The sequence below is a fragment of the Lissotriton helveticus genome, chromosome 1_1 (genome assembly GCF_964261635.1).
Source record: "Lissotriton helveticus chromosome 1_1, aLisHel1.1, whole genome shotgun sequence".
Classification (NCBI taxonomy): domain Eukaryota; kingdom Metazoa; phylum Chordata; class Amphibia; order Caudata; family Salamandridae; genus Lissotriton; species Lissotriton helveticus.
In genome coordinates, this window is record NC_136057.1 from 828,291,506 (window position 1) to 828,319,405 (window position 27,900).

Here is a 27,900-nt window from a genome sequence, read left to right on the forward strand (position 1 = left end):
TTCCCTTGTTAGCACCGACCACTGCACCCTTGCCGCCTTTCCCCCACACCAGTCGAAGTAAATGGCCTCGGAGCGTTTTAAAAAAAAGACAGATTGAGCACTATGGGCACATTTACGAACAGATAAAGGAAACGGGGTAAGACTACCATCTTAATGAGTGCGAGACGATCCGCCAGAGACAGGGGTAGCTGCAACCAGTTGTCGACCACGCTTTCTAATTTTGAACACGCCCTGCCATAATTTTCGCGGATCACCACCGCCGGATCCCTATGCACCCACACTCCCAGATATTTCACGGGGCCACCGACCAGACCAGCGGAAACTCCAGATCCGGACACGTAGTCCCAGCCGTCAGCAGTATTATGAACGACTTCTCCCAATTGATATTCAGCCCAGAAATGCGGCCAAATCGCACATACTCCCGCAATAATTGCGTTCGATATCGCGACGGTTCACGCAAAAACAATACCATGTCGTCCGCGTAAAGTGAAATCGAGATCGGCCGATGGTTAAAATTCAAGGCCGTCTCTCTGTCTCACTGCCGAATGACGCAGGCCAGTGGTTCAAGAATTATCGCGAATAACAGAGGTGATAGGGGGCATCCCTGCCGAGTTCCACGTTCTATGCTCAACGCGGCAGACGTCAACCCTCCAACTCGCACCCGTGCCGTCGGTGCCGTATACAGTACAGCTATCCACTGAAGAATCTGAAGAGGAAACCCCATACGCCGCAAGACCCCATGCATGTACTGCCACTCAACAGAATCAACCTCTTTGGCAGCGTCCAATAACACTGCCGCCGCCTCCAACTCTGGCTCTAGCACATGGAACATAGAGAATAATGTGCGCAGGTTATGCGAAGTGGATCGTTCTGGCACAAATCCGGATTGATCCGGTAGAATCAGACCATCATCAGGGGCTGTAGCTTAGTCGCTATAATTTTCGCTAGGATCTTAGCGTCAATATTAATCAGTGATAATGGACGGTAGGAATCGCAGCGCTCCGGGGGCTTATCTTTCTTGAGTAAAGTAACTATGAGTGCCTCTCTCATGGATGGGGGAGCAACCCTGTGTCGTACTCCTCAGCGTACACCTCCAGCAAGTGCGGTGCAATAAGATCAACGTATTTCTTATAAAATTCCACCGGTAGCCCATCAGGGCCCGGCGCCTTGCCATTAGCCAACGCCGCGATAGCCATCTTGACGTCCTGTTCGTCAATTGGAATACAGAGATACCGACGCTGCGCATCCGACAACCAAGCACACGCTATATCTTCCAGATATGCATCAAATTCTTCCATCGGCAGCTGCCCTCTCGTACTGTACAAATCCTTGTAAAAAATACGAAATTGTTCCGTTATGGCCTCCGGAGTGCAATGCTCATCACCGTCAGCATCCACTATTCTATCCACGTGTGTGTGCTCCGACCTCGCCTTTATCTTGAACGCCAACGTCCGACCCGGCCTGCCTGCCTGCCTCCCCGTATCTCCTAGCTGCAGGTCTGCAAAATATATATTTTATCTCTGCTTCCGCCTGCAAGTCATATTCCATCAGTAATTCCTGTATTCTACCCAACGTCGATAAATCGGGGCGGATAGTGTAATCCCTCTCCAGATCTCGCAGTTCCGCCTTAAGTCTCTGCAAACGCGCCCGTATGTCACGAAGGATGCCCGCAGCTGTCCCAATACATACTCCTCGAATGGTGAGCTTGAAGGCCTCCCACAGTGTGGCAGCTTGATCAACCGTGCCCTTATTAAGTGTGAAATATTGTTCGATGGCGTCATGTATAGTTTGATCATACACAGGATCTAATAGCGCCTAAGTGCGCAGTCTCCACGTAAATGGACGTCGGGCTCCGATCGGAAGTTTCAACAACAGCCACACCGGGTTATGATCCGACAGTGTGCGAGTAAGAGGCACCACCTCAACAACCCATTCCAGAATCTCATCTCCAATCAACCAGTAATCCAGTCGTGACCAGCTCCCATGCATGGGCGTAGCATGCCGGAAGTGTGATGTATGACGAAGTCGCCATACATCACACAACCCAAATTCCTCCATAACTCGCAGCACATTTGCGGCCTCCATAACTCACAAACACGCGCCACACATGCCGGATCATCCACTATGGGACCATACATATTGACAATGATAACCAATTTTCCACACAGCTTCCCGCATACCATAGCGCATCTCCCCTCATCATCTGCATATGTATGCAACACCTGGAACTCCACCCCGCGCTTGATCAATATCAGCACACCCCGTGCATAGGAGGAATACGAAGCAGCCACACGGTAGCCCGCCCACCTTTCGGGCGCCCCACATGACGCATTTGGAGCAAGATGCGTCTCTTGCAACAGCGCAACCTGTATTCCATGTCTGTTTAAATATGCAAGCACCTGGCGCCCTTTCTTAGGAGAATTGAGGCCCCTAACATTCCAGGTCAATAGGGCACATTCAGTAGCCATTAGACAGTCCATATGGTAAACATAACAGCTCGTGAGTGGCAATCCCCCCGGGAGGCATGTAATTCACCGCAGAACACCTTCAATATGAAGCGCATCCAACATCTCGGGCTGAGTCTGTGATTGACCTTCACACATAAAAAACTGCAAACAAACAAAACACACAACATCCCTGCCACCCTCCACCCCCTACCCACTCCAACCTCCCAATTAGGTCGAGACCAACACCCCTCACCACCCGCCTTACTCCAACCATACGGGTAATACCCTCTGGGGGATGAAGCACAGCAGCGTATACACACACCGAAGTATGGCCGCCGGAACTATTTCCATCTTGCCTACACAGAGTCAAAATTAAACATACAATGCAGATTCTTCACATCGCACCATCAGGAGCCCCAAGGAGCGCAGTTATAACCACAACAATTCGCACCCATCCTTACTCCATACACCATACGAGCCGCATGCTACAAAAAGAGGCATAACAGTGCAGTAGTGTCCGAGAGCAAAACAGAGCAACAGTCAGTCTGTCAGTCCGTGACATCCAGCCCCGATTTCGCTTGTTCAACATCTGCACGCTTCTGCCAAGGCTTTACTTTACATATATGTTTTGTGAACTTTAATGCAGATTTAGCATCCGTGAAAAAAATGAGACTGTTCTTCATGCGTAATTTTTAACTTGGCAGGGTATAGCATAGCGTAGCTTCTCGCAGCAACTTCTTTACCGGGACAAATTCCCGACGCGCAGCTTGGACTGTCGGGGTGTAGTCCGGACAGAAAGAGAGGGTGTCGCCCTTGTACACCACCAGTTCTTTTGAACTTGCTTCCCGGAGAATAGAATCCCTATCAGCATAGTTAAGCAGTCTGGCAATGATCGGTCGTGGCGGCACTCCCGGTTTAGGCCTAGGCCCCAGCGACCTGTGGGCCCTCTCCACTATCATCACACTGGACAGAGCAGTCCCAAAAAGTTCGCGCAGCATGCAGTCAATGAACGGTTCCATCCGGGATATAGGCGTCGTCTCCGATAGGCCAAGAATGCGCACATTGTTGCGCCAAGAGCGCGCTTCTAAGTCTTCGTTTTTCGCGCTGACTTCCAAGAGTTTTTCCATTTGAAGAAGCTGCGTGCGATTCTCGGCCTGCGCATCATGTCCATCAGTCACTCGATTTTCCAACACATCCAGCCTGCGTTCATGTTTCTCCACCTTTTTCTTCACAACATCGAGACCAGTCGCCAGGGCGTCTATTTTGCTATCAATAGACTTCATTCCCGCGCGTAAGTCAAGGAGAATGGTGCGATTGTCATCTTCAGTATCCTCCGGCGTGGAAGATGGCCTTCTAGTCTCGCTCTGAGCTCTCGAGCTCTCTCCCGCCCGTGACTGTCGCTGAGCCGCAAAGGCCAGTTTGGCCTGTTTGGGTTCGGACTTGCCCATGTTATTGCTCCACAACTCTCCAGTGCCGTCAGACCAGGAAGCAGCAGGCAGTGACGGCGTCTCACTCTGGTCTTCTCAAGAGTCCCACTGCGGCGTCACTCACACAGTTGTCGTCTGCACCACCTAGCGCTGTGGTTAGCGCCGCCTGCGCTGTGGTTAGCGCCGCCTGCACCACTGTCCGCAGCCACCCTTCCTCGCGGCACAGCTCAGCAGGACGCCACCTCTTCCCTGCAGACCTCCACCTCTGGCACCTGCGGTAGGCGCCTGCAGCACCACGCCAGCCCTCCGCCCACTGCGGCCCCTGCGAAACTCGTCCAGCGACCACCCACCCCCCCCTGTCGTCTACCGACCTGGGGGAGGAACGTCGTGGCCCGCAGTCAAAGCCCTGCCGGCCCCGCGGCTAGCGCAGCACCTAACAGGATGCCGCAGGCAGCGCTGATCCAGGCACTCTCCCGCAGGGGCCTCGCCGCGCAAGGCCCACAGAGCACCGCCACCTAGAGCCCACAGTACTCCCCGTCAGCCTCACACCGCCCAGCCCCACGAGCCTAGCCTCGACCAGCACCGCACTCACCGGTGTCAGCCTCCAGGCAGTCCGTCCTCGATCTCCCGTTCCGCTGCCTCCAGGAGACTGTGCCCGGCGTCTGGATCGCCACCTCGTCACCGCTCAGAGCCCAGGCCGGTAGCCGGTCCACGTCCGCGGCAAGGCTCCAGGCAAAGCACCACTCGGCTCCTGCAACTGTTCCTCGACGCCCCGCAGGTCGCCAGCAGCAGCAGGGGCAGGGGGGTTCAGTAGAAGTCACCCCCGATCTTCAGCTCCAGCCGCCAATTTCTTCCGCGCTACGTGATGGAGCCGCCCGGTCCCTCTCAGCTCTCCAGGCACAGCGCCGCCATTTTGTCTGCCGCCTCGCAGCCCGCGCCACCACAATATTCAGGGCGATTACTCAGTGCCCACACATGCTACACCATCATAAGTCACGCCGCTGGCCCCCCGGGATCCTCAGCCGTGCTCAGCGACGGTGTTCAGCGCCGTTCAGGATGGTATTAGCCTAGTTTAAGGTTCCGGCGTGCATAGCTCCCTCACAGGGCAGCCATTCCGCTTCGCGCCGTAGCCACGCCCCCAGTTATGTAGGAGTACTTGAGTGGAAAGCCTTTCGGAAGTGTTTTACCACTTTCTTTTATTGAAGCAGTGACAGCTTGCATTGTTTCGCTGTCTATTTTCGTTTTTGAACGAGTGATTGCAGCTACAGAAGCCATTTGTACAGCTGCCTTTGTGGCTTCATCAGCCAATGAATTCTCTGCAACGTGAACGCCATCACGCTGATGACTCAGTGTATGGATCACTTGAGTCTTTTGTAGTTTTTCCTGTAATTGAACTACTTGTTCCCAAAGCATTTTATGCTTGATTGTGCCACCTTTTGCATCTTTGAAACCGTTTTGAACCCAGTTCTGCAAGTATTCATTATAAGACTGGACGCAGTAATACGAATCGCACACTATGAGAGTGGGGAATTCGCGATCGGTATTTTCCAGCACCATCTTGAAAGCTTGCAGTTCAGCTCGCTGAGCTGTACAATCTCCTAGAGATTGAGTTTTTGTGACCATAGGCCGGAATTTACCATCGCGCCAGCGACCTTTAACTACCGCGCATGCAGCACTATAAGCTTGTTTTCCCCCAATTGCGGGCTGTGCTGATCCGTCTGTATAAATTATACATCTGTAATCTTCTAGAGGCAGAATCTCAGTGGGCAGAGGACATTCTTGTTCGTATTGTAGAAATTCTTGAGTTTTCAAGTAGGGGTCAAAAACGTATTCAACGTCTGTTGCAGCAAGAGATTTAACCCACTGTATCCATCTCGGATGTAAAGCTTTTGCATTAGAAATGCTTGCTTTTGCCACTGCCTCTAAGGCAGGTACAGACGTAACGACTTTTATGCGTTTTCCCTGTGCAAGTGCTCTCTCTTTTGCTACTGCAGTTTGAACCGCTGTCAGAATTTTTTCTGTTGAAGTGAATTTCATTTCAGCTTGTGTGTACAAGTGTGATTTATAAGCTATTGGTACCTTTTCACCTTCATTAAAGGTTAGGTACGTGAATCTGCATCTCCCTGGGATGATTCGGATCACAAGGTTGCGTACGTTTACGCGTGTCTGTAAATGGGTTGTTGCTAACATGTCTGTTTGCACTGAACGCAACATTTCTGTGTGTTTTTTGAGTCTAATTAGTTGATTTGAAAGCAGGTTTGATTAATTTGTAGAGAGGTTTAACCCTTTCTGCGTAGTTTAGAATGTAAGTTCTTTTGAAATTCAGGAAACCTAGAATTGACTACGTTTTTCAGCGTTTTTGGAGGTTGGAGCAGCGCACATTCCTCTAAAAAGTTTGCTGCCAGGCTTTTGCCTTCATTTGAAAGTTCGTATCCTACGAATAGGATGTCGAGGTGGGCAATTCATTTTTTTAAAGTTGAATTTGCTCCCTTCAGATTTGAAACCAAGTATTATGGCGTTCACCTTGTTCAAGTGCCTGTCCAAGTCATCGTCTGTAAGATAGATGTCATCGACATAAGATAATGCCTCATCATCATACGTGTGTAGTAACTCTGTTACTCTGGCTGAAAATAACCCTGTATTATTCTTGAATCCCTGGGGGAGACGACAGAACTGACACTGTGTCCCCATAATTGAGAAAGCGGTCAAGTACCTGCTTTCAGGTGCAATGTTTTGACAGAAAAAAACGTTAGAAATATCAAATGTGGTTTTATATTTTTTCCGCATGATGTTATTCATCAGTGCTGCTCTGTGTGCATTTTGTACTGCAAAGGTTTTGCAACAAAAATGTAAATGTCTGTAGTCCAAAACTAGACAATGTATATTGTCCGGTTTGAAGACAGGAAACAAAGGGTTGTTCATGGACGAGGTGCATGTTTCAATCACCCCTTGGTATTCAAGTTGATCTAAGATCTCCCTGACCTGTTTTTTAGCTTCTTGCTTAACTGGATACTGCCTCTGAGCAGTAGGTTGATTTTTTAACTGGATCTTATGGTGAGGGGAGTCCTCATCCCATCCCACATGATTTTATATAATGCTGGAGCCTGGGCTACAGCCCATTTTCTGGAATAGGTGTATTTTTTATGAATAGGAATATGATTTGAGAAGGCTGGCATAATGATTTCTGCGCCATGTGGGGACTCCCTGACAAATTCAGGTGGCCAGTCTTGTTCAGCCAGAAGAATGTCATAACCCTTGGAGAGTTTCTCCCAAAAGAGTGCTCTTATTTTTCTAGTTATGTCCCCCTCTATCCTGATCGTTATTTCATATAACTTATGGGGTTCAGTAACCCTGGTGTCGGCAGATTCAACTTGAATATATTCATTCAAGTCCACTGTCTCCAGATGATCCTTCAGGATCTTGCGATCTATGGTAACTTCTGCTGCGCTGTCCAGCATTGTCTGGGCCCACTCCCTGTTCTTGAGTTGTGTCCTCAAGATCCTCGGCATGTCTTATTTTTAGACCTGCTACCTCTTTTTGGTGAATTGAGTTTTCTTTTTTTTGGAACGTGTTGATCATCTTTGGACTTCACGCGTTCTTCCTTGTGTTCTGATCATCCTCTTCTTTCCGATTTCTGTGAGAAAGTCTGAAAGGTACGAGAGGAACATGTATCAGTATCTTGATATCTGTCAGGTTTTCTCAAATTATTCCTGTTTCTGAGGTTATACCTCTTTTCAGAGGGCTCCTTTTGAGGAGACCTACCTCTGGATTGAGAACGCTTCTCTTTAGGAAGTGTCTGTTTAGTGTTTTCCCACTTCTTTTTAGGAGTAGTGAGTGTGTTTTTAATAAAAACCTTTTCAGGATTTTCTGTTAGTTTGGGCTTTACTGGCTTGCCACCCAAACTATCTCTACCTAGTTCTTCATGGGATTTTTTAAATTATTCTGGCCAGTTCATACGGTTGCTCAGTTACATACATTTTTTTTAGTTTTTGGCGGATCGCCACGGATTCTGCTTCACCTTTAATATTAGCAAATATTATAGCTGAGACCTTTTTGAAATCCTTCAGTAACTTCATACCGAGATTTAAAGCAGGCTCTGCCCCGTATTCATTTTGAATCTGTTTCACGACGTCTGGTATTACCACCATAGACGGAACACCATGTGTTTTTGTGTAGATTGCAGCAAAGACTGTACCCCGAGTGTCACAGTCCTCCAGGTGGTAAACAGATTGTTAGAATCCTGTGTTTTTCATGAGGTGTACTATCGGGAAATACTGCCTCGATTTGAGTCATTGTTTTGAGCTAACCAGAATATAATTTGTTCCCTTTTTGTGGGTAATTTACCAATGACCAATTGTATAGTCTGTTGTGTAATTGTGATTGTGTTCCTCTGTTGAGGGGTGTGCTGTGGAATTCTTATAGCAGGTTGGACTGTTAGAGTCCGCATGACATATTGAACCAATTGTCAATGTATTTTAATCAATTGTTTTAGCTGAGCTAATAGTTCTTCACTTGACATTCTTTCAATGTCAGGATGTGGTGAATAGCTGGCTAGTACCGGCCATGTTGCTCCTGGTCTATCTAGTGGACCGAGCCTGGTAATGTGAATTTGATGTTGTAGGGCGCCTTTAAACCAGAGCTGATGCTCTTGGTAAGTTAGTGGAATTTCAATATCCTCGAAAAGAGTGTATTCCGCTGGAGGTTTCTCTATCTTGTAGAAGTGGAACACGTGTTCTTGAATTCGCTTCAGGGAAGATAATCCATGAATAAAATACCTCTGTCTGCCAATATTCGTGTGCCTCTATGACAACAATTACCCTACCACCTCTTGATGATAGGCCATTTGTATAAGCTTTATATCAATGGTTTTCTGTACGTTTTCTGGGATGATTATACCATCCGCATCGGTTTCTTGGAAACCTGTAAGGTTTAAACCCGGTTGGTTTGCATTTACTGCATCTCCACCGTTTTCTTCGTCACTACTACACATTTTGTTGACTGAAAGTTTGCAGAGCAAGTTTCAAGGAAATAAAGATAAGGTGCACAATATTTTGGAACACTGTATCCTTCAATATTGAACAAACCAAAAACTAATACATAGGATTGTCGCCCTACTCAGTAATGGCGGATATTTTATCCTTTAACCCACTCCAGACGTCTGTTGGAGTATTTTACGGGAACAAAGGGGTCTCTGTGAAAAGCACTACTGAGTTACTCTAGTATCTAGCATTAAATTAGTGCCTTACCAAACGTTGGGTGCCATGTAGTGTAGTTCCTATATTCCCAATAGGCTCTGCACATTGGAATAATATATCCTATAGATTTGACGTAGAACTTATGTCAACTAGGTCTCTATCGAATATGTTAGACTTAATTGTGAGTGCCAGCTAGCTCAGAGGTCACTAAAAACTTTCTCGAATAAACAAGAAGGGATTAGTTTCTGACAACCGCATAAACATGACAACGTTGTTTCCCCAAGATAAAACGTATCTTCAGAGTCGTGAAAACAATAGAGAAATATTTCACTCAGTCATTCGTGCATGCTTCGTTTTCAATGAAAGTATTTATTGAACAGTCTTCTTTCTCATGTAGAAGAAATGAACTGCTACAATCGTAATACTGGCTGTAAAATATAATGCATACAGCAAGAAGAGTATTATAAAATAATATGTAAAAGCATGGTATTGTTTCTAAGCCATAAAATACATACATAAATAAAGACTAAAAGTACTCAACTGGTGCTTCTAAAATACGGCTACCCTGATGTACCTAACCTAAGTCTAGTACGAGGGAAGAAGTGCGGTGTAGCATAAGTTTAGTATTCTTTTGCCAAGAATCTATCCAAGATTTCTCTTAGGGTCTAATCAGCTCCGTATCTTGGTTTAGAATGAAGGTCTGGTATCTCTTGGTCTCAGGACTCGATTTCCCAACACCCCTCAAGGGGAGCTTGGAAACACTTGAGCTGGATTTCTCGGCAGGAGAAAAGACAGCGTCTTTCTCAGTGCGTCAGCTGGAGGGTCGGCTTCCTTCGGAACTTCCTGTAGCGAGCTGCGTCGGGCAAGTAGATAGTCAAACTGCTCCAAACCACCGTGTGTTTGCTAGGGCAAGTGTGGGCATATTTATACCTTGAAGGTGCCGAGCTTGACATAAAGGTGGACATAATAACGTCATTAAAGAGTCGCAGTTCTTTGAAAACTCCAGAGTTCTTGGACAAATCAATATTCAAGCAAGGGGAAGTCCCTAACTGCTGAAGCCGAGTTTTCCAAGAAATCGTTGTGGTTTTTCAGATCTAGTGGAAGTATCCATGCCTGTATTTGGACTGCATGGGCTATGTCTAAATATGGTTATGATTTCTATGCCTATATAAGGACAAGGTGATTTATACCTATATAAGGGCATGAATCGGGAAAATTACACTAGGGTCCTAAAATGCTATACAACACTACGATTCTCCAGTCTTTGCAATCTGATCTGCTTGAAACCAACTTCTTGTTAACACGTGATAATTCTACAAACTTGGTCATACGAATTGTTCCAGGAGCTGTAGGCTTCACATATTATGCATTTAATGAAAGTGACACAGTACCAATAGCTTATAAATCGCATTTGTACACATCGGCGGAAATGCAGTTTTCACCAATTGACATTTTTTTGACGGAGGTCCAGATGGCGGTTCTGAAAGAACGCTCTCTGGCGCAAGGAAAATGTTTTCTTATGGTTTCGCCTATACCTACGTTAGAAGCAGTGACTAAGGCGAACTCTAAAGCCTTGCATCCTCGTTGGATACAATGGGCGAGTTCTTTGACAGTGGCTGATGTCCCGTTTATATTTTATCCCTCCTTGCGGACACAGGAGTTTTTACAATGCAAACATGTTCATCCTCCTTCGTTGTCATTGCTTCCTTTGGATCAGTATAATTGTATCATCTATACTAATGAGTCTTGGCAACCCGCCGTCGGGTCGAAGCATGATTATTCAGTAGCTTGCGCTATTGTAGCTGGCTCAGTTGTAACTGGTGAGTTTAGGTCTTCTATAGTCCATACGCAGGCACTTGGAAACTGTACAGCTCAATTGTTGGACCTGCTTGCTTTAGTTTTAGCTCTAGAATTCGCAGATCCTGATGTGAACACCTGTGTGCGATTCCTATTACTGTGTGCAGGTTTTCAATGATAATCTGTTTTTTTTAATGATTATGGGGACTCTAAGGGAAGCACAATACAGCATAAAATGCTTTGGGTCCAAGAGGCAGAACTTAAAGAACGTTTGCCACTTACACAAGTTATTTGTACTCCTGGCCATCAGTGTGTGGGAGCACATGCAGTTGGTAATTCTCATCAGGAGTAGCCACATGTTCCGTAGCAGCAGTTACTAGGTCCATGACTAATATTGATAATTATATTCTTGTAGCAATTGCTGCTACGCTGAGTGGGTCAGAGTTCCCTTCTAGGTATACTTATCACTTGTCCCCTGAGCAATCCCATTTGCTACGATACCGTCTGTTGGGGATCGGCTGATTTGCAACGAGGACCCCAGACTTCTTTGATCATAGCCGCACATGAAGGCATGGCTTCTGCCCATGCCAGAGTTTTTGCAACTGTTTCTATTTCACCACAACATTATTGGTGGCGTGGTTTATGCAAACACACCCGCAATTATGTGCTGGCTTGTGACATTTGTAAGCAGATTAAACCATCTACGGTTGCATGACCACCACATACACAGCTATACATTTCAAATCAACTGTTTGGTTCCATTTATATTGATCACTGCTGTCCTTTGACTTCCGATTCTGCATATTTGTGTTGAAGTTGATTTGTGCACTAGATTCCTTTGGGTTTGACCGCAACGCAGTGCTGACGCTCGAAGTGTCATTAGAGATTTGTGTATCTTTGTCTGGACTTTTTCCTGGGGCACCTTCCATTCTGACCAATGTCCAGTGTTTGCCTCTAAAGCATACAAGGACTCAATGCGGTCTCTGGGGGTGCTAGTGCAGTTTTCGCCTCCATACAGGCCTGAAGACATTTTTTTTATGGTGGAGCGAATGAACCGTGACTTAAAGTAATTATTGACAGCTAGAGTCTTAGGTACTGGCTGGGGTTGGCTGACTCATTTGTATGGGGTTCAATATGCACTAAATAATCTCCCATGAGGATCTCTGGGTGGGTGGACCCCATACGAAATGCTCTTTAGCATTAAAATGTTTGTGCCAGACCCTGATGGTCTAGACGTTGTGGCGGCTGCCGCAACATTTGACGCATATAACCATTCTACTATGTTACAGGAACTACAAAATACCCATGGCACACTGGCTAAAGATCATTCACCCTTGTCCACTGAAGATGCCATGCTGATTCCAGTTACAGGCTGGCTTCTTAAAGTTGGTGATCTAGTACAAGAAAAACTGGAGAACAGAAAATAATTTGGTCCCTCCTATCGTTCACCTGGCCCGGTCCTTGGATTGAAGGGTACCCGTACTGTGATTTTGCCTCCTTTACCTGGTCAAAAGGAAAACAGATTTATTTCAATTGACAATGTCAAGTTACACCATATGGCCGATACTGAATAGTGTGACTCCCAGTATTCCAAGCCGAGTGTTTCGATGAATCCGATGGCTCCAGCTTCTTCAACTAATAACCGCATTGTGAAGGGGGAGTTGAAAACTTCTATTGACTTCTTGCCGGTTGTATCTTCATCTTCCTCCGCTGCAGATGTTGAATATGATTCTCCCCCTTTTGAGGTCCTGGTGGACGTTCACAACAGTACTATACATCCTCTATCTGATGCTGCTGAACCGCCGTTTGTTGCACTTGCGAGCAAGTGGTTAGTACATGGATCGTACAAGTTTTTCATACGATTCATCTTCTTCGTCCTTATCTGCAACAACTCAACCAATGTGAACAAGTCTTTTCATTTGTGACTGTGTGCTTCTTGCTCATCAAGGGTCATTATTCGCCAGAACACTCTGCTGTGAAGTTTGTTGATGGTATTCTGGCTCCCCATACATCGTCCCATATAATGATACGAGATCAAGCCATGGTGAACATTTCGGCCTTCCCTGTTGCTGATGGCATAGTTTGGGATAAAGTTGCATTCAATAGTCATGGTCCAACAGAGGTCGTGAACATTCCATATGTGTTCCGCGTTTCACTAGGAGATGTGGTATCACAGGACATATATTCAGACAACTGGGATGTTCTGGCCGTTCATTCATTGTTTTCCGACTTAAAATATTAGGCTGCTTTTGATGCTAAAGACTTGTATCGCAATACGGCCAATTATGCGGAATAAATTCTGTTATTAACACTTTGGCCATAATTTCTTGCATAAAGCAAACATGTTAAGACCTATTTTTAATTATACCAAGGGGGAACATTGTCCGACTCCTTTAAAGGGGAGTTCTAATACTCTAAGGAGTAAGTTCACATACTTTTCCAATTATAAATATGTCCAATCCCAAGTCCTATTACTGCAAATTATCATTGCTTACTCAATCTAAATATATGTTGACTGACCCTAAATTAATTTATTCTAAAATTCCTCTAGGATTGATTTGGCATTACGTGGTTACGATCACTGGAAAGACACCATTGATTTGAAATCCATTTGGGGCTTTAAAGAATGGCAAGTCCAGGGTACTAAGACTCTGCATCGTGCATGGCTGTTTCCGACACAAATTTTGTTTTTGAATGACACCGTGCAGCAGACTACTTGTTTTGGTTTGGCTACAGCAAAACATTTGAATGTGCCTTCTGCTCCTTCATTGGCTGAGTACGATACTTGGCGTACACACACCAGTCATCTGACTGATGTATTGCTTGCCCTGTTTAAAAATGGTACAATAAATGTTTCTGATGTCGACCCCTTGGGATGGGTATTATGGCCAACAAGTTCCAATGCATGTCATTTGCGTTTTATCAATGCAACAGCTGGTTTCACACAAAGTAGACCAGATCCACGTTTCCCACATTCTCATTCTGTCACCACATACTCTGTGGGTACATTGTGTCAAGAGAGGTTGGGACATTCCTCACTGTCGTCAGTGAAACAACATCGGTCACTTTTGTCCAGTGACATCAATTTGACTGATTTTATTTTAGGACCAAAATCACCTAGATCAAAAAGATTTATTTATGAAGCATATAATGAATTATGGAAATTATCGCAGATGGAAGCTGTGGTACATCTGAGCCAAATTGACCAAGCTAATTTAGAAAACGTCCTTGCAGTTGTAGATAACAGCATTAATACATTATCTTCCCATATTCATACCTTGGATAATATTGCTTCATCTGTTATTGATATTGTACAGAATGATGTATCGGTGTTGTATCATGGTCAAACTCAATTGCGCTCTGTAATGCAATTTGCATGGACGTTATGAACGCTCAAAATGAGAAAAGTTCAGTGGAATTATTTGAATGCTTCTGCACTGTGTTTGCTGTTTAATTTAACTGATAAACAGATGTATGTCTATGAAAGAAGCAACTTATCGCCCTCTCGCACTTCTGAATACAGACTACAAAATTCTTGCCTCCGCACTTGCCCGCAGGCTGGCCCCTATAGTTGGTACATCAAGACCAAAACGGGTTTGTACCGACGAGACACACATCCCACAATATCCGACGACTATTTCGATTGCAGGAATACGCCACGAGACAATGGCCACGAGCAGGGTGCCTTGTGCTCGACCTGGAGAAGGCATTTGACTCGGTGGAGTGGCCCTACCTACGAGCGGTATTGGAGAAGTTCGAGCTAGGGGATGACTATCTGACTATGGTCGGCCTCTTATACCGTAAGCCCACGGTCCGAGTCCGCACTGGAGCATTACTCTCTGACCCCATTCGAGTACGGAGGGGCACCAGACAGGGTTGCCCACTGTCACCCCTGCTGTTCTCCCTCGCAGTGGAACCCCTAGCTGCGATGCTCCAGTCGCAGGGAGCTAACTGGGGAGTACCATTGGTGGACGGACTACATGTAGTGTCCTTATATGCCGACGACCTGCTCTTATACGTCAGGGACCTCAACAACGTCCCGGAATCCCTCACTACCGTCTTCGGCACCTTTGAGGAAATGTCGGGATTACGAGTAAACTGGGCCAAATCGGGGGCCTACTCCTTCGGCCCGAACGTTCCCGAATGTGACATACACATCGGGGGTGGACGGTTGCAGTGGTACCCCAGCACGTTCAGATACCTTGGGATACACATATACCGAGACCCAATGGACATCTTGGAAGGAAATCTGATGAGGGCGATAGCCTCTACCAGAGCACAGGTGGGGTTCTGGAACACACTACCGCTCAATGTCCCTAGTCGCATAGCCTTAGCTAAAATGATAGTCCTGCCGCGGCTGTTATACTACTTTGCGAACATACCAACTTATGTACCTACCCGGGTGTTCCGAGACCTCGAGGTCCTGCTAAGAAACCTGATTTGGAACAAAGGTCGGCCTCGGGTCGCATTGACGAAACTCTACATGTCCACTGCAGAGGGCGGACTAGCAGTTCCAAACATGGAGTTATATTATCTAGCAGCACAAATACAGTGGGTGTCAAGCTGGCTAGGTGGTAAGAACCTGGGCGACACGGCAACAGATACCGCCGTTTGGTCCCTGTTCCAGATTCAAGTACTATTCCACCCGCTGACTCGGACTCCCCGACCGCCGCAACTACTGCTCGCTGTGGCACGCAGATGCTTCCTCCGCTGCTTGCGTCTAACACGAGCAACGACACCATATGCGCCGATATTGCCGCTGCTAGGCACCCAGACGACGGCAGGGACCCTGACCACTGTAAAGTTGGATAGCTGGATCACCGCGGAGGTGGAAACGATGGGCGACCTTTACTCTGACGGCGCCCTCCTGCCCTTTGCAGCCCTCGTGGAGGATACATCCCTCCCGGCTGGGCAGTTCCTAACACACGCGTCCCTCGTTCACGCGTTGACCACCGCTTGGGGGGACATGTCTAGAGAGCCACCAACGCATCACTTCGTGCAGTACCTGCATGTCATGAGCAACGGCACTCACATTATACATTGGTTAACGCAAGCACTCCTCCTACATGCACACCCGGCAACTGTACACCTCAGAGAAAAGTGGGCGACAGACAGAGGGCGGGACTGGACGGACAAAGAATGGGCTATGATCCTGGCTGGTCCAGTGAACATCCCCCGCAGCCCTCGCTTCAAAACTATACAATTTTATATACTGCACCGCGCATATCTCACCCCTGACAAGATAAATAAGTACTTTTCAGTCACAGACGCTGCCTGCAGCCGCTGCTCTCTTTTAGGCGCGGATCTCCTCCACATGCTCTGGCTCTGTCCTGCCCTCCAGCAGTACTGGGACGGAGTGACCATGATGCTCCGACATTGCACTAAGGAACATGTACCGAGCACGTGGGAAGCCTGTATATTGGGTTTGTATAAGCGCACGCACCTAAATAGGGTCCAGACTAGATACTGGGATCTTGGACTTATCACAGCCAAAAGACTACTTACCAGGAGATGGAAGGCAGCCACACCCCCACACCTCAGACACTGGTGTCTGTCGTTGACAAACTGGGCACGGGCTGAGAGCTCTGTCCTGCAGCGGGAAGAGACAGCAGGGCTCAGAAAATTCCCCATTGCACATCAATGGGAGGGCATACTACACTCCTTCCTGCAGAAATGTACGGAACAGGGAATTACGTGAAGGAATATGTGCTGCCACCCCCACTCCCCGATACGAAATCCTGATACATGCACATGATACACCATACCCCATCCAATCGCCGTCAGGCTCAACACACTGTCTGACATGTGCTCTCCTGTCTCACACTGACGACTACTTGCCCCACTCCCGGACACGCACCGTCACATGTGACGCTGCGACAGGGGCCCGGGCTCCACACCGGCATGCCACACCCACCGACCACTCGTGGACCCCCCCCGCCCCCCTAATGGCTCCGCCATGCGGATGACTTGCACTTTTCCGCGCCCCGACCCCCCCGCCTGCCTACCCCGTGAGACACGACTGACACGCTGATTCAGACCTCCACCCCCTCGACGACATGGCAAACTCTACACATACCTACCCCCACCTACCTCCTGTATAACCCATGTCCCTGTTTTGTAGTTAGTTGTTGATTTGGTTACATCTCCCCTTAGACCAAGTCCGCACACATACAACTCAATGCTTTATACCATTTTGCGCCACAGGGTACCCTCGGGTGAGACAGCCGAAGCTTGGGCACCTCGCCTGGGCGCTGAGGTGCAGAATAGCTCTTTCCACCGGAATGGATACACAAGGCGGTTATGCGCCCCCAAACGCGCTTAGTCGCTGAACACCCTCAACGTTCCTTCATATGGCACCAGGCCCGTCTACATGTTGACCCACACTGAGACACTTACCAATGACGCGCGTTAGACGTGACGGGCACGGCTGCCACTGATGAGGGTAGATTCGGCACAGCCACTTTGATCCACTGACTTCATACAGGAAAACCCATAGACCGCACACTTACTAGACACTGAATGTATACATGCTATTGTGTTGTGTGAAGCACCGATATACGCTGCCGGACCCCAGGGTTGTCGGACTTGAAGCTGTGTTCACTTACCTTATGTACTACAAAGTTCATTATCTGCAGCTGGCCCGGCTGGGTTGTAAGCTATGATGCTGTGTACACTGTATGTTGGACAATAAAGGTCTTTTTAAAAAAAAAAATTAAAAAAAAAAAAATAATGAAAGAAGCAACTTACACGCGGTTACATATAGAACAATTAGAACAGTTACCTTTTTCTGTGGCAGAGACGGATTTAAGCCTCTCCAATGCATCCGGCACTGTCCCAGATTATGATCTGTTAATGGGTCCATTACTGGCCCATGACCAGGCCTGTTCTGGGGAGCGCTATTTGATGTGTGTGGCTGCACATGGGATGTTGACAGAATGGAATACCTGTGAGGCAGCACAGCGCCTCTTGAAACGGAGTTTCATCAAGTATCACACAAGCTGCCCGGTTATGCTACTGGAAGCATCAGATTATGAGGACCACTGTGTTCCTTTGATCTTCTCAACTGGATGGCATGCCTCTGCTATGAACGACTAGGATAACCTTTTGGAACTAATTGCATTTCTCGGTTCACATAATCTCTTGAATTTTGCGGACTCGCCTTGATAAAATGTTAAACTCTATTTTTTTTAACTTTTTCAATTTGCTCATTTACAATATTTTTGTTTCTTATTTTTTTGTGTGACTGCTTACTTTTGCGCTCTGATTTTTCAGTTTGCTACAATCTGGCCAAGGGGAGGGTGTCACGCGGCCGATAGGGACATTGTCGACATCGCTAAGTTAGCATGGGCCCGGCAACCATGATGCTGCTTTTGCATACGTTACTCCGTGGCTTTATTTTTGCAAGACTCTGTTTACGCCTTTCACATGAGAACCGTCTGCTTTGTTCATTCTCTGCCTGTTCCTGGAGTTTAGTCTGAACACTGTCAGTAAGGTCTATAAACAATGGCCCTTATTATTCTGTTCTGGTCAGTCCCTAGCACCTAGACGTAACAGGCTAAACACAGCTGCTGCTGGAAACTCATGCTTTGATATTATGGGAATGCATGTTTGGGAAACACACACTTGGAGAGGGAGCTTTCCAGGGAGAAGTGCCACGCGGTTCCTATGATGTAGATATACCATTTAGGCACTAAAGTATGTGATCTGCTGACAAGGCCCAAAGATCTTCTATTATATAATACTTCTTCTTACCAAGGGGAGGGTGGTTGGGCATTATAGTCATTTAGCCATAATACCTTATGATGACATCTCCCTTTATGATATATGGCCTTGCTGCAATGCTAACTGTATTGATTGTATGCATTTTGTTCCTGGTGGCGGGTCGTATTCTGCGTTTTAGAGCACGATAGTTGAAATAAACATTTTAAACTATATTTGTGTTTCGGTCTGTTCTTATTGTGGACAGGTACGAGAGTGTGAGCAAAAAGGTGCGTCTTGTTACCGCGATTCCTGATCCGGGAGTGTTGTATTCTGGGGTGTCTAATCATTTGCATCTTCATGAATGTTTAAGAGAGCAAGTGAGACACTATATCTAGTCGGTCCTGGGTTCGTGGGAACTAAGGTGGTGGGAAGGCTTAGCCCCTGTACACCGAGGTCCCATTTTTCTTGCGCATAGTTCTGTGTATGTGCAGAACCCCTGCTCCCGGAGCCAAAGAGAGTTGAACCACCTGCAAACTCAAGTTAATCCAAGTGGAGAGGCCACCCTTGGCTCTGCCACAGGGAGAGGGAATGGTATGGCAAGGATAACAGATGAAGCCATCACAGGATCGAGAGAAGGTGTCCCAGGTATCCTGCAAAGTAACACAGTCAAACTTGGCAAGATAAGCGAGCCAGGCCGGATTGGAATTTTTATCCTTTAGACCTGCAATGTTCCAGCTGAGTATAATAAAGGGGTGAGCTGTGCTGTTCCCAGAGGACCCTCCTTTGGAGACAATGTTTCCAGGTTATCACCATTGGCAGTGGTCTGTTTAACACTGCCTAAAAGTCAGCCTGAGCTGGAGAGGGCTACATATCTGTTGTCAGTGGAGATAGAAAATTGTACTTCTTGGCTTAGGGTAAGAATTGTCGGGCCTCAAACCAGCCCCTCATTTGATGTGGCTTGATGCGAGCGGGGTGGAAAACGTTGCTGAGCACTCACAATGCTATTGGACCAGGTAGCCTGTAGTTCCAAATAGTAAGCATTTGTCTGAGAATATAAAAACAGAAGGTTTATAAAAGTAACCTAAAGGGACCAAGACAATATTACTCTCCAGTTTGACGTGGTTTCTGGGTACAAACAGTAGAATGAGCACCAAAAACTGTCCGTGTTGTATCTGTGGTTGTCACTCTGGCCCACACAGGAGGAATATGAGTAGGAAAGGTAGGAATCACATTGGTGGGCTGTGGAGCTGGCACCTGAGGTGGTTCTCTACCCTGAGAAACATGGTTGTCAACTACTGGTAGTGATGCTAGTTAGGCTTCTATGGTTTCAAGACAAGAGATTAAAGGGGAACATTAAGCATTCAACAGTACCATGAACCTCTCAAGACACCCCTCCATATAGCGTTCAAAGCCGTGCTGACTCAGATTAGAGGTTCCTATATCTTCTACTGGGGGTTTGAAGTGACAAGAGAATCTTCAACCTCCATCTCAAAGACCTGCAGTGGAGTTGTCTGAGGTACTTTGGTGATATTTCCTTTGGGCTTAATGCAAGTGCCTCTCTTGGTTTTCCTGGGGCTACAGGGGTATGGCTATCAATATCAAGTGTCACCGGAGATGCTAAGCTGGTGACCTCAATGGCATCGGTGAGAGTAGGGTTAGAGGAATTGTAAGGTGTAATTACCACAGGCACCGAAGAACAAGTTACTTACCTTCGGTAACGATATATCTGTAAGAAACAGTAGTTAGTATTAGATTCCTTACCTTAGAATATCCCCAGGCGTCAGTCTGGATCCGGAAACTTTTGCGTAGCAGTACCCCTGCGCGTCGGTAGGCGTCGTCTGCAGGCGTCCCCTGCGGCTCCGCGTCGTCGGCGTCGTGCGCCGTGATGACGTCGCTGGAGTATATAGACGCCGCCTCCGCGCGCTGACGTCAGTTCTTTGCACACAGCTTTTCCGCGCCAGAACACGCAGAGCCATGTGAGAACTAACACTGGTGCCATATGAAATTAGGGCCCTGAAAGGGATGTCCTTAACCCTAGGTATCAGTTCGCAGAACGGGGAGGAGGGGGGAGGATGGGTGGGGCGGTAAGGAATCTAATACTAACTACTGTTTCTTACAGATATATCTTTACCGAAGGTAAGTAACTTGTTCATCTGAAAGAAACAGGTTAGTATTAGATTCCTTACCTTAGAATAGATACCCCAGCAATACCAACCTCGGTGGTGGGTCTGCGAACCAATACAATCCTACACCAGAAAATCCTGGAGGACCAAACGGCCAAAGAAGCCGTCCCTCCGGACTTGACTGTCCAGGCAGTAATGCCTCGCAAAGGTGTGCAGCGAGGCCCACGTAGCCGCCTGGCAAATGTCCTGCAAAGGGACTCCCCGGCCCAGGGCAGTAGTAGCCGCCGTGGCCCGAGTGGAATGGGCCCTCAGCCCAACAGGAGGCTCCTTCCGAGCCAAAGAGTAGCAAGCTTTGATGCACAGGACGACCCACCGAGAGATGGTTCGTTTCTGGACCGCCCTTCCCTTCTTCTCACCCACGTAGCCAACAAACAGTTGGTCATCCACCCGGAACTGGCGTGTGCGATCCATATAAAATGAAAGCGCACGTTTTGGGTCCAGACGATGGAGCCACTCTTCATCTTTTGAAGGATGCGGAGGCGGGAAGAAGGAGGGCAAGGTGATGGACTGCCCAATGTGAAAAGCAGAAACCACTTTGGGCAGGAAAGAAGGTCTAGTCCTAAGAACCACCTTGTCAGGATGAACGGACAAGAAAGGAGGTTTAACAGAAAGAGCCTGGAGCTCACTCACTCTCCTGGCAGAGGTGATGGCAACCAGGAAGGCCGTCTTTAAAGTGAGAAGACGGAGAGGACAGGAATGAAGCGGCTCAAAGGGAGCACACATCAAGAATGTCAGAACCAGGTTCAAGTCCCACTGAGGCATCACGAACGGAACAGGTGGATACATGTGCGTGATGCCTTTCAAGAATCTCAGTACAATAGGGGACTTGAATAAGGATGGCTGATCAGGAAGCCTTAAGAAGGCGGAAAGGGCAGAAAGGTAGCCCTTGATAGTGCCCAGAGCAGAGCCCTGCTGGGCAAGAGAAAGAAGGAAGAGGAGAACCTCAGAAAGAGGGGCAGAAAGGGGATCCACAGCCTTTGCTGTGCACCATGCCACAAATCTGTTCCACCGGCAGGCGTATACCGACTTTGTGGAGGGACGCCTGGCTGCCAGAATCACATCACAGACTTCAGGAGGCAAGTCGAATGGCCTCAACTGTCGCCGCTCAATCTGCACGCATGGAGGTGGAGGCTGGACAGGTTCGGGTGGAGGACCGTCCCCTGCTGCTGCGACAGAAGGTCCTCCTGAAGGGGCAGGCGGATCGAGGGACCGACTGACATGCTGAGTAGCTCGGGATACCAGTATCTTCGAGCCCAGTCCGGAGCCACAAGGATAACTTGGGCCCGGTCGCGCCTGATCTTCTTCAGCACTCTGGGCAGAAGTGGTATAGGCGGAAAGGCGTACAACAGACCGCAACTCCACTCGCGCCGAAAGGCGTCGCCGAGCGAGTGCCGTCTTGGAAACTCCAACGCGCAGAACTGATGACATTGCGCGTTCTCTTCTGTGGCGAATAGATCTAACCAAGGCTCTCCCCATTGCAGAAAGAGGCCTCTCGCCACGTCCGAGTTCAGACGCCATTCGTGATCCACCGAGCACCGACGGCTGAGTTCGTCCGCCCTGGCGTTCAGAGAACCTGCCAGGTGTTGAAACGTCAGAGTCACGCCCTGACGTTCCAGCCATTGCCAGAGGCGCAGAGCCTCCTGGCAAAGGGTCCACGACCCCACACCGCCCTGTTTGTTGCAGTACCACATGGCGGTGGTGTTGTCCGTGAACACCTGCACTACACTCCCGTTGACAAAGGGGAGGAATGCCTTCAGTGCTAGGCGAATCGCCCGCAGCTCCAACATGTTGATATGGAGCCGGGACTCCGCCGGAGACCAGATGCCTCTGATCTCCGCCTCTCCCAAGTGGCCTCCCCAGCCCTGGAGGGACGCGTCCGTCACAACTACGTGCTCCGGTTGGGGAAGGGAGAGGGATCTGCCCCTGACCCAATCGCGGTCCGTAAGCCACCACTGCAACTGTCTCGCAGTGCCCTCCGAGATCAGGACATGGTCGGACAGGTTGCCCTGATGCTGGGCCCACTGAAACTTCAGGTCCCACTGCAGAGCCCGCATCCGCCACCTGGCGTGATGCACCAGAAGGATGCAGGAGGCCATCAGCCCCAGAAGCCGCAGCGTCAACCTGACCGAAACCCGGGACAACGGCTGAAAGATGGGAATCAGAGCCTGAATATCCCGGACCCGCCGTTCCGGAGGATAAACCCGAAACTGCGCCGAGTCGAGAACCGCTCCGATGAAAAGGAGCTTTTGAGAGGGACACAGGTGTGATTTCGGCACATTGATGGAAAACCCCAGCTCGTGCAGGAGGTCTGCCGTCATCTGAAGGTGGTGGACGACTGTCTGGGGCGAGCCCGCCTTCAACAACCAGTCGTCGAGTTAGGGGAAGACTGAAACCCCTAACCGGCGCAGATGAGCTGCGACCACCGCCATCACTTTCGTGAACTCCCGTGGGGCGCTGGTAAGGCTGAATGGGAGCACGATAAACTGAAAGTGCTCGTGGCCTACCGTGAACCGCAGGTAACGCCGGTGGGCCGGCAGGACGGGGATGTGAAAATACGCATCCTGCAAGTCCAACGCTACCATCCAGTCTTGTGGGTCTAGAGCAGCCAAGACCTGAGCCAAAGTCAACATCTTGAACTTCTCCTTCCGGAGGAAGCCGTTGACGTTCCGTAGGTCCAAGATAGGACGTAGGCCCCCTTTGTCCTTCTTGGGTACCAGAAAGTAGTGGGAGTAGCAACCACCCCCTACTTCTGGCCCAGGAACGCGCTCGATGGCCCCCTTGGCCAAGAGGGCCGTAACTTCCTCCTGCAGAAGTGTCAAGTGGTCCCCCGACACACGGTGGTTCTGCGGTAGCATGGCTGGAGGAGTGGACTCGAAGGGGAGGGAGTAGCCCCTTCGGACGAGCTGCAGCACCCACCTGTCCGACGTAATCGTGCGCCAGCGGGAGTGGTGAAGGCGAACCCTGCCACCCACTGGCGTCACACGGGCCCGAAAGCTCGGACTAGGAAGATTTGGAGGCTGCTGCGGGGGGAGGTGTGGACTGACCTCGCCGCTGTCCCCTACCGCCACCCCGGCGGAATCCACGGCCGCCACCGCGCTGAGGAGCGTTCTGCGGTGCGTGGCTGGCAGCACGTGTGGGACCGCCCCTTCCGTGGCCACGAAAGGAGCGAAACGAACCCGTCTGCTGGCGCTGGGTCGAAAGACCCAAGGACTTGGCCGTGACCCTGGAGTCCTTGAAGCGCTCAAGCGCGTTGTTCGCTTTGTCACCGAACAGGCGACTGCCATCGAAAGGCATGTCCATGAGGGCATTCTGGACATCCGGCGAGAAGTTGGCGGATCTCAGCCAAGCATGGCGACGAATCGCCACCGTCGTGGACATAGCCCGTCCCAGCGAGTCGGTCGTGTCAAGACCACACCGTATGGAGTACCTCGCCGCGTCTCGGCCTTCAACCAAAGCCTGGCCGAGCTTGTCCCATACCTCCTGCGGGCATTGCGGCAGGCACTCTGCGACCGTATCCCACAGGGAGTGGGTGTAGCGGCCCAAGAGGCATGCGGTATTGCAAGACCGCAGTCCTGCACTCAAAGACGAGAAGACCTTCTTGCCAAATTGGTCATATCGCTTAGATTCCCGATCGGGCGGTGCCGTCGGGAATGCGGGGGTGGGGCCACCCGAACCCCCGGCCGCATCACGCGGGCGTCGGGGGGAGTCGGGGGTACGATGACGACGCCCCGACTTCTTACGCTTACCTGAGGAACCGGAGGAATGGTGGCGACTCCCGGAGCGCTCATGGCGGCTCCGCGATCGTTTTCTCGACCGCTCCCTCGACCTCCGACCGGACCGGGACCGCTCTCGACGCGGGGCAGACACCCGGAGCTCGAGTAGCTTGCGGGACCGCTCCCGCCTAGCCTTACTCGTTAAGGCCCGGCAGTCGACGCAGGACTCCACGTCGTGGTCCGGGCCCAGACACCGGAGGCAGAGTCGATGGTGGTCGGTGACCGACATCAGGCGGTCGCAGTCGTCGCAACCCTTAAACCCGGGCATCCTACAGGCACCTAAAAGTAGATTGTAACAAAAAACTTGGTCAAAAGACCGGAGTACTGCTCTTCGGATCTGCGCTAACTGGCGCGGAAAAAAGAAGAACTGACGTCAGCGCGCGGAGGCGGCGTCTATATACTCCAGCGACGTCATCACGGCGCACGACGCCGACGACGCGGAGCCGCAGGGGACGCCTGCAGACGACGCCTACCGACGCGCAGGGGTACTGCTACGCAAAAGTTTCCGGATCCAGACTGACGCCTGGGGATATTCTAAGGTAAGGAATCTAATACTAACCTGTTTCTTTCAGATACAAGACACACCAAAGGTGTATCTGAGGAACCAGGCCCCAGGTTTAAAGTCTGCTCTCGGTGAGAGTTATTTCTCTGCTAATGACCCCTAGAGTTCCTTCCAACATGCTGTCAATGGAGGTACATTTTATGGGGGATGTAGGGGTAGAGCTGAACCCAGAAAGTTTCTTCTTACCCTTGGTAGAGCAGGTGGATTGATAGCATCACAAGTCAGAACAAATGTAACAGACAAACAGCTCAGCTTGCAACTGCACAATTTCACTAGACAAGGGGTATTCTTCCTCATACTGGAGGTTTTCCTGTGATTGTAAGTTAGGATCAAAAACATATTCTACATCAATAGCTGTCAAGGAAGTGTCCCACTGGATTCAACTTTGATGTAAGCTTTTGCATTAGCAATGCTGGCCTTAGTGACAGCCTCTAAGGCTGGAACAGAAAACACCACTATTATGTTTTTCACCTGAGCCAATGGACGTTCCTCCAGAACAGCTGTTTGAACTGCAGTCAAAATTTTCTCTGTCAATGCAAACCTCATTTCTGCATTTGAATATAAATGTGACATAAGCAATCAGAACTGTTTCTCCTTCATTGAATAACACATATGTGTATCCAGTGAAGCCCTCAACTATGTGGATTACTGGTAGTGTTAACCCGACAGTGCAAATGTTTAAACCCAAGCATGTCAGTCTGTAAATTTCTGTGAATAGTAACATGTTCAGTAGTCCAATGTTTATTCGAAAAATCTGAGCAAATTAAATAGTACAACGGTTTAACTGGCTATGCATACCTTGGTATGTAGGTTCTTCCAAAGTTTAGGAAGCTCAAAAGAGATTGAAGCTTCCTCAATGTATATGGTGTTTGTAAGAGAGCACATTTCTCTAAGATTTGTGGTACTAAGCTTTTGCCTTCGTTTGATAACTCGTATCCCAAAAACATGGCACTGAAAAAGACAATTTTAGATGTTGGAACACTGAAGTTCTAGCCATGTTTAGTGAATTCCAAAATGATATGATCCACCCTGGCGAAATGTATGTTTAAATCCTCACCTGGGAGGTAAATGTCATCAACGTATGGCAACGCTTCTGAGTCAATTTCTTGCAAAACTGATGTTACTTTGGCAGTTAACAGACGTGGAATGTTTTTTTACCCTGTTGTAGCATACAGAACCCTCTTTGGGCTTCTAGCACTTTGAAGGCAGTTAAGTCGCAGCTTTCAGGTGCTATGTTTTGACAGAAAAAGCCCTTAGAAATGTCCAATGTAGTTTTGTGTTTTTTACAAACAATTTTGTTTATCGAGCCTGTGCTATGTGAATTTTGCAGTGCAATGGTGCAAGTGTGTCGGTTTAATTGTCTATAGTATAAGACTATATGATAGGAATGATCTGTTTTAAGCACAGGAAACAATAAGTCATAGGTAAATACAAGGCTCAATCAATCACAGCTTGATATTCGAACTGTGATAGAATCCCCACCAAAAGGGCATTTTGCCTCTGTTTAATAGGCTATCATGCTTGCACTTGCTTATAGGTACAACATGATAAGGTGAGTTCTTCTCCCAGCCTGCCTGGTTACAATATAATACTGGCGCTTGAGCAAAAGCCCATTCTGTAGTATTTGCTGCTTTAACAACCCCAGGAACAATAACTGAAAAGGAAGACATGATTATCAATTAATCAAACAGAATTTGTATAGCACAGCACTATCACACCTAGGGATATCTGTTCACTGAGATTGCTGTGTCTTACTTTTCCAAAAGACAGGTCTTGAGTTTCTTTCTGAAGTCCACCAGGGAGAGTGCTGGTCGGAGGTGGAGGGACATGTCATTCCCGATTTTGGTGGCGCGCTAGGAGAAGATGCGGCCCGCCACAGCAGACTCATGGAGTATGTGTGAAGGCAAGTGAGGATCGGAGGTGTCTTGCAAAAAGATGGAAGATGAGTTGATGGTTGCTGTAGGATGGTCTTTGATCATTTAGAGCTTTGTAAGCTAGCATGAAGATCTTGAACTGGCATCTCTTTTGGCTGGGGAGACAGTGGAGGCTCCTGAGGTGGAGGTGATGAGGGTCCGTTTGAGGAGGCCAAGGATATGTCTAGCTGCAGTGTTCTGGATGGTCTGGCGTCTTCTTAGGAACTGGGTGGAGATTCTGGTGTAGAGGACAGTGCTGTAGTCGAAGCAGCTTCTGAAGAGGGCTTGTGTGATGGCCTTTCTGGTGTTGATTGGGATACAACTGGAGATTCTATGAAGCATGCGGAGGGTGTGGAAGCAGGAGGAGGGGATTGCGCTGACTTGTCGTTTCATGGTCAGTTGGCTGTTGAGGATTATGCCAAGGTTGCGAGCATAGTCAGTTGGTGTGGGAGTTGGTTTGAGTTCCTCTATCCACCAGGTGTGGTCCCATGTGGAAGTGTTCTTCCCGAGGACCAGTATTTCAGTTTTGTCGAAGTTGAGCTTAAGGTAGTTGTCTCACATCCATTTGGCTACGTTGGTCATGGCATCTTGGAATTTGGTCTAGGTGTTTGAGGTATTGTCAGTGAGCGAGAGGATTAGTTGATAATCATCTGCATAAGAGAATAAGGTGAGTCCATAGGATCTGAACGTCTGTGAGTGGGGTTATTTAGATGTTGAGGGAAGATCCTTGAGGAATGCAGAAAATGATGTCCGTGGGTGCGGAGGTAAAGGCTGGCATATGGATGCTCCGAGTGCATCATGCGAGGAATGAGGTGATCCACCTGAGGACGTCCTGTCATATGCCGATGTTGTGGAGTCTGTCAATGAGGGTGTAGTGGGAGATGGTGTTGAACGCTGTGGAT